Source organism: Neolamprologus multifasciatus, chromosome 4 (assembly GCF_963576455.1).
Source record: "Neolamprologus multifasciatus chromosome 4, fNeoMul1.2, whole genome shotgun sequence".
Classification (NCBI taxonomy): domain Eukaryota; kingdom Metazoa; phylum Chordata; class Actinopteri; order Cichliformes; family Cichlidae; genus Neolamprologus; species Neolamprologus multifasciatus.
The window spans coordinates 4311820-4320294 of NC_140442.1; positions in this window are offsets into that span (position 1 = coordinate 4311820).

Consider the following 8475-nt stretch of genomic DNA (forward strand, 5'->3'; position numbering starts at 1 on the left):
TACAAATTATGAGAAAGGAAATAAAATATTGTGGATAGCAGTGCTTGATTGTCTTCCTCTCCACTGTACACTTCCATAATGAAACTGTAGAATAATATTTGATGCAATGCTCTGGGTTTGTTACAGAAATGACAAATCAGCTTTAGATCATAACACTTGGAGTGTGAGTAAGTCTAATTCGATGAAAACAAATGTCTGTTTTCACTCAATTCAATTTAGTTTTATTTATAAATCGGTGCTTTACATTGTAAAGTAAAAACCCTACAATAATTCTTATTAATAACAAGTGAATGGCACATCATCATCAGCTGATATCTGTTTAACAAACATCTGTGCTGACTATGTGCAGGAGTTCATTCCTGCTGCACATCATTGTTCACTGTGTTACAACGCATAACGTGTGTGTGAACAAAAATCATTTTCTGCTGCTGAACTTCAACCAGAAACAAACAGTACAAATGTGTTACCTCGGGGTCGTGTTCAAACAGAATGAATAATTTTTAAAAACAAATGATCGGTCAGGTTGGGCATTTTCAAATTTTACATGTTGTTTTACTGTGAGAAAGAGATGTTATTGAAATTATCCCAGCAAACAGTGTTTATAGTTTGATCACTATGATCTCTACTAAAAACAAAGACGATGTGATTGGTTCTTTTTTTTACATCGCAAACGTTTGGCCAATCTGATTTTCCAATGATTCTCTGGTAGTTCTGAGTGAAGTCAGTGAATATCCTCACTTTTAGTCTTACAAACATCAACTCATCAGGAAGGCCAGCTCTGTCTGGGATGCACCCTGGACCCAGTGCAGGTGGTGGGAGACAGAAGGACTCTGGCCAAAATAACATCTCTGATGGACAGAGTCTCCCACCCCATGCATGTAGATGTTGCTGAACTGCAGAGCTCCTTCAGTGACAGACTGCTGCATCCTCGATGCATGAAGGAGCGTTTCCGCAGGTCCTTCCTCCCTGCAGCTGTCAGACTGTACGATCAGAACTGCTCCCAACAAACATAGATGTTTACATCAATGCTGTAACTGCAATAAGTTAGTTAATTAACCAATTCGCACTACAACCTGGTTTGCCTCTTACCTGTAATTATTTTTATTTAATTTAATAACTGTACAGTACTCTCAGTTTATAGTAACCATTGTCCTTAATGTAAATATGTAAGAAAAATTGTGTATGTTTCTGTTCCGTGTACTGTTTGTTTGTATATTTGTCTTTTTGGCTGCTGTTACAACCAAATTTCCCCTTGTGGGACAATTAAAGGATTATTCTATTCTTCTATTCTATTCTAACAAAGACCTCAGGACTGTGAAGACTTGTTTTAGTTAATGCGAGTTAACGTCATTTTACAAAAGCCTGTTGGAGGTTAAAATGGGCGGATCAAAGACTTGTTGTGTGATACAGTTCAGGAAAAACAGAGAACAGAAAATCCTCCAGCTGCACTAAAACAGCCAAACGAGGAACTTCCCAATATTTCCCGTGTTTGCTACTTTGACTTCACTGTCTGGAAAGATCTTTCAAAGCTATGGCTGAAAAATTTAATTTATTACTCTGTGCAAAAAAATTGATCTGATTATCTAGAACTTTTTTAGGAAGCAAAAAAGCAAAGAAACTGACAAATTTGGACTTTGGCTGGGTTTTTGCAGAATTAAGGCCTTTTATTACTTTTTTTGAGTGTCTGGCTTTAGTTTGACTTTGAATAAAGGAGTCACAGGTCTCCTGCAGGCTAACATGTAATTGTCTTTTGCTGCCTATAATATTAAAAAAAAATATTTATAATTGTAAATGATTTTTGTGGAATTTTTAAGAAATGTCCAACAAATTAAAAAAAATACAAATTTAGATAATAAAAAATAACTGCACAAAACTAGTGAAAGATATTTATGTTTCATTAGAAAGCTGCAGTTCAAAAAGAGTCATGCAAGTTGATTCATTCTTACTGAAAGCCGAATGATTACAAGGTTAAACATAAATACCAGTAAACAACAGTTTTAAAGGAGAATGAGTGTTAGCTGCCTGTTGCATAACAGAAGCAAACTTCAGCTTCCCTTTGTCTTCATTGTCCTTCCTTTTGTCCTCACCGTATCCACTTTGAGAGTGAACTGTGAAGTCATTTGTCCTTCAAATGCTCAGTGTCTTTTCAGCACATGTACCACCAGCCCACTTTGAACCGCAGCCATGACAAAGACCCAATCACCAAAGCATTTAAGCTTCATATTACCAGGATGGTGACGCATGGATGTTGCTCTCTGGGCTGAATCTGTTCTAAATCTAGTTCTTTGGTTTCAGCTATATTCCTTTTTTCAGACAAACATGCCCATTTTTGCATCCTATGATTAGGGGCACATGCCATGACCACAGGTTGTATTTATCAATTTTATTGATTATTTACTACAAGCAGTGATCAGTTTTAAATGAGGCACATTTATTTTTAATTACTGCAAAAAAGTCTGCAGGTTCCATCATTTATTAACAGAAAGTGTGCACGCTACACTAGAATGTGCTTTTTTGTGTTGCTGGATATCAAGTTTTGCTTTACACTAGGACAGCGGTCCCCAACCTTTTTTGCGCCACGGACCGGTTTATGCCCGACAATATTTTCACGGACCGGCCTTTAAGGTGTCGCGGATAAATACAACAAAATAAAACTAGTACCAGTACTGAAAAAAAGAAAATTTATTCATAACACACGTGAAAAGACCAAGAAAAACCGAGTAAACGATAAAAACGATAACAAAATAACGCTGAAAACCGATAAAAACCCTGAAAACTATACATTTCACACCTGAGCCTCAACTCTCGCGGCCCGGTACCAAACGACTCACGGACCATTACCGGTCCAAGGCCCGGGGGTTGGGGACCGCTGCACTAGGATACATGTTTTTGAATATTACGTTCGTCATTATTTGTCCAAAATAATCATTAAAACTGAGAGACGTGTTTTAAAGACAATATGACATCACATATTTACTTGTTTTACAGATTTTAATTCATATATTTTACAAAAAAATGCAGAGAAAGTCTATTTAAACATGAGTTGAGTTTACATGTTAGTATTTAGTGGTTAACACATGCCCACAGTGTTACACTTACATACTATGCAGCTGATAGTATATCAGGGCTTAGGCGTGATGTCATAGTTTATGTTTACATTGAAAAAAATGCAATAACATATAAATGCGTAAAAGCTTGTTATTGACATGATAATTTATACGGGATTATTGTAACTGATCTAAACACTATTATAGCGTATACAGTGACTCCCAGCAGACCTCCCTGCCTGCTTAAAGAGCATCTGTTTTTCAGCGTTATCTTGGAAAGAATTGAGGGAATAATGATTTCAGGAAGTATGAATCATATATGAGTCAGAGGTGTGAAAAGATCGGTGACATTTCTGCTGACATTTCTTTAATTTGATCCATAACAGGGGAAGGTTGGAAAACTGCAAAGTACTCCTTTAAGCCATCATACTCACACGTTTACACACATTAAAGTGTTTTATGTTTTAGGAAGATGAGATTATCTTCAATTGGGAAGCAGCGCCAGGTCCTGATTCTGAGAAAAAAGCTTCATATTTATTTTCACACAGAGAGGAAATAAACTGTTTTAAAAAGATGTTTCTATTTTCCCCCTAATCCATAGTGTGAGGTGTGCTGCATGTGATTTCTGTGTCTTAAATATCAGATAAATGGTAAAATAAATGTTAGGGTACGTTTTTAGACATCGAAGTCTTACATAAAGATGTTGAATAACCATAAATTCTGTGTAATGTTGAAAAAATACTACATTTGAGGATAGCTCAGACTTCAAGGACATGCTTTTTCAAATGTGTAGTACCTCGTGTACGTCTACTACCAAACAGCTATGGTATGTAACACAGTGGAAAATATAATGATAATAAATCATGGTTACACTTTTGTGTTGATATGAAATGTAACTCTGATTATAGACTCACTCTGGGATGAAAAATAGCGTGCTAGGTTCAGCTAAGGCTAGCTGTCACGCTCAAAGTGAATATGCGAAACACAAAGAATCAGATTCTTCTGCTCATTGAAGCAACAGAATAACGAAATATTAGAATTTAACTCAGCACAGCTGAAGCACGCTTTTCTGAGATGCTCTGTCCTGCACAGGGAGCCACATTATTGTTGAAAACGCTCAGTGGAGAGTTTGTGATCAGTGACTCCAAGCAGCAGAGGAGAGTCAGCACACCTGCCAATCAAAGTAGGCCATGCCCCTAACTCCAGCATCCAGGTGGATGAGCTATAAAGAATCAGGATTTATGAAGAGGACAAAAACATAAATATGGTATAAAATGCCTTTTAATTCTGTAAAGTTTGGCATTTGTTTCAAATCCTGTCCTGTCTGACAGCTTTTCCAATCAGATTTGTGATCTGAATGCACGCTGGTGCCGAATACATTTTGCTTTCCCAAGAACAGCTATATAAAATCTGCTCGTTCAGGTGTTTCTTTCTTTTATTTATTCATTTTTATTTATGTTATTTCAGTTATTACATTATCTGTGGGATGATAGGATGATGTCTAAGGCAGGACATTAGAACATGTTTTTGTACTCTGTTTTCCAGTTGCTTGGTCCAAACCTGTAAAACGGGCTCTGCAAGACTTGTAGATGTTTTCAAAAAGAAAGTTAAAGATTTACTTTTTTGCTTTTAAATTTTCAGGATGTTTAGTTTTATAATGATCTTGTACCTCCTGCAGCTGTGAAGCAGCTTGGTGTGAGGTGGATGTCAGTATCAAGTGGAGCTGCTGCGCTGCCTCCTCTCACTGGGATCCGGCTTGATTTATTAATCAAGTGCTGGAGGTTGCAGCAGATCGTCATTACTATTGTGATGAACATTGTGCTGTTACCTGTTGTTTGCAATCATCTGCCTGTAATAATCCCGTCTCTCCTCGCCTCTCCTGGTTACCTGCTCCCAGCTGCTTTGGAAACCTTTCCTCCTTCGGAAACACACTCGGCTGCTGCCTGTGGAGCAAACTTGCCCACTTCATCACTTGTTCTCTGTAACCTGTCAAAGAAAGGAATCACCTGCTCCCCAGCCTACCCACGCTCTGCCTGTTCCCCTTACTAACTTCTGATTTGCCTCCAGCCGCCCACGGACCCCCCTCCAGTCTCCAACAACACAAATAAGACTGACACAGTTTATCACTCAGCTCTGCAAACAATATTCCTCATCTGCAGCTCCGTTAGCTCCCTGTCTCACTCGGGGAGACCTCCTGTGTTTTGACACTTATGTTGCAGAACGTTGACACCTCCAGCCTGCTAGTTTTTCACTATTCATTCTTTACCAATAAATGTCTCAAACTTGCTAACTTGAAACAACTAAATGGCAGTTTTCTTGAGAAACTGTTACTAAAATACATTCTTTTCTATCCATCCATCAATCATCTTGATGCATGCTCAATCATCCAGGTAAGTAAAACAGTTGATTCTGTTCATCTGGATGTAGCGTTTTGTGGGAGAAACATTTCGTCGCTCATCCAAATGACTTCTTCAGTCTCAGCTGACTGCAGGTTTCCCCAATCTTATAAACAGTACATTTGCATAATGACTGAAACCAACCCACTGAAGGAACAATTGTGAATGGTACTCATGGCCAGTGATCAATGGTCCTTGATCAGTGGGTTTTGGTCAGTGGTTGTTGATCAATGGTCATGAGAATTTGCATAATTAAGATTAAGGAACTGACCACCCAGCCCATTGTTCCTTCAACATACATCAATCATCATCTTTGGGTCACGATGGCAGCAGGCTTAGCAAGGTTTCCCAGATAGCCTTCTTTCCAGCAATGCTTTCCAGTTCCCCTTGAAGGATCCTGAGGCCTTCCACAGGCCATTCAACACATATCATCTCTCCTGGGTTCTCCTTCCAGTTGGTCGTGGCTGGAAAACCTCTTGGGAACATCCTAATCGAACGCCTGAGCCAATGAAGCGCGCTCCCTTTGATGGGAAGGACCAGCAACTCTTCTCTGAGCTGCCTCCAGATGTTTGACCTCCCCACCACAATCTTGTGCTTTCAGTCACTACCCAAAGCTCGTGAGCACAGGTGAGAGTTGCAACGTAGATCTAAAATTGAAAGCTTCGCCTTCCTCACGCTCCAGTTTCCCATTCTTTTGTGAACAAAATCCAAAGAGTTTTGAACTCTCTTCCATGGTGCAACCTTTCCCTGACCTGTGTTTAGTTACTACTTGAAAAAACGGAGAAACAAGTATTTTTCAATAAACTGGAGCCATATATGTCTGGCACTTGATTTTCCCACGGTGGCCCTCAGTAAAGCTGAGTCTGACACCTTTGGTTTAGAACAAAGTCGTGTGAAAGATGTTGCTGCTGCTGTAAAATTGCAAAGAAACATCAAGTCTGACAAAAATACACCTCTCTGTCAGACGGCGGCCGTGTTGTTCCTTTCCACCTGCTAGCAAAACACCCTCTGCGTGAGGGTGTAAAAGATATTCTTTTTGGTTTACAGAAATAATTCATACATCCATCAGGATACATAATAAAATCACTTAGCACACACTGTGCTGACCATCTGTTGTCAGCGCCGCTCCTGAAATCCCGGAAGGACGACTGTGGGCAAGTTTGATATGACTCACTGCCCAGCTGCCGGGAGATAATCAACACACAAAACAAGGAAAATGGCAGAGTTCACTGTAGTGCTGTATCTGTTGTCTACACAGTGAGAATCTGTGGTTTTGTTCGAGCTCGACTACATGTCGGGGACGAGAATGCAGATGTGGAGAAAGGCTTGCAGATATGCGAAGATGGCAGCATTATTCATCACCCGACTGATCCCTGAGCAGCAGGAAGGGCTGACGCTGCTGCAGGAGAATTCATTTTCTCTCTGCCAAATTGACAACAGTCGCGCACACAGACTCCTTTTTGTGTTTTAATCAGATTTCCTGACCTTTGCGCCGCATGAGTAACATCTTAATTGGATCGGGGATTCGTTTAGAAGCCCCTCTCGAGGCCTCTGAGGTGATGTGCGTCTGATTTACATTTCCAAAGCACTTTTGACAGAACGTGTATGAGATCAAGCTCTAATTACTTGCATAAAGCAGCATTAAAAAGACAAGATGAAACACGGTGGACTGACAATAAATGGAACCTGTATGAATCTTGTATCTGCTGAGAAAACAAGGAGAGAGAAAAGAAAAAGAAACATGCTCAGAAAGCAAACCTGTTTTCCTCTAAGGTGAACTTTGCTCCAGTTGCTCTAGTTGAGTCCATACAGTCCAACACTGTGAGCTACACCTTCACAGGCCATCTCAGAAATGGCAAAAAGAAGAGAAGACAACACACAAAAAGGAAAGAAAACAACAACTTACACGTGGCAAGGTTCAGTAACCAGCACTTTATATGGAACGCAACAGCAGGAGCTTGGATGAGGGACACTATCTGCATTTTCTAACCCAATAACGTGTCCAGGTGTTACTCATACAGATTAACAAATCCTCCAGGCCAGCCTTCAACACACAACACACACACACCTGTAGTTCTCAGGTGGCAAACAGTGTTGTTTTGCTGCAGGTTCACGTGCAGCTCCCCACAAATGTGACTGCACAGTGTGGTGACGCATACGTAATTATGTAATTATAATTATAGTAATCTGTAAACATGACATATTGATCTGCAGAATGATTTTGAATCCTCTGAATGATTTTTCTAATGTGGCTGTCTCCTGTTCTCTTGCTACAAAGCTCTGATGAGCGTCTCATCTCCTTTCTGACTTTCGGGAGTTTCAGTGGTAGTAACTGTTGGCTGACGTTAATCAGCTCCAGTTGTGCTCGTTTTTAGTTGTCGCTGGTTCAGTTGCGCAAAGAATAGGCTGAGAAACACCATCACTCACAGCTGCTTCCAAAGGCTCCATTTATATTCAAACACAGGAGTTTAAATCAAGCCATAAAATGTAATTTAATCTGCAAACTGTCAGATAAGTGCAGTGCAATAAATGTGCATGCAGTAAAAAGTAGCATAAAATGCAAATAAAAGAACCTTAAAACTGAGTTTGTTGTCCCAGTAACCAAACTCTATGACACCCTCAGGATGGATGGATGGATGAATTGATGGGTTTACCAGGATTCTGCTACTGACTGAACAAAAATTAAGATACCAAAAAATTACCATATAAAAATGACCATATGGAAATACTTTCCTGTTTTAAATGGCTTAACAAAATTAATTAAATAATACTCATTCCATGCTTTTTAGAAAGCATAGGTGTTTTAGGCTGTGAATATTGGATATAATTTGTAGTTTCAAATGTATTTCTACACATCAATGTAAGAAAACATAATATTTACCCCATTTACCTTGTTTTTTGATATTTTAACAACTGTTTGAATGTTTGATTTTGGAAATTGCGCCCGGAAGTGTAAATATATATTTTTGGACGTTTGTGGAGACCGTGGGTGATCACAATGTAAAGTATTCACTGCCCTCCTGTGGTCAAAG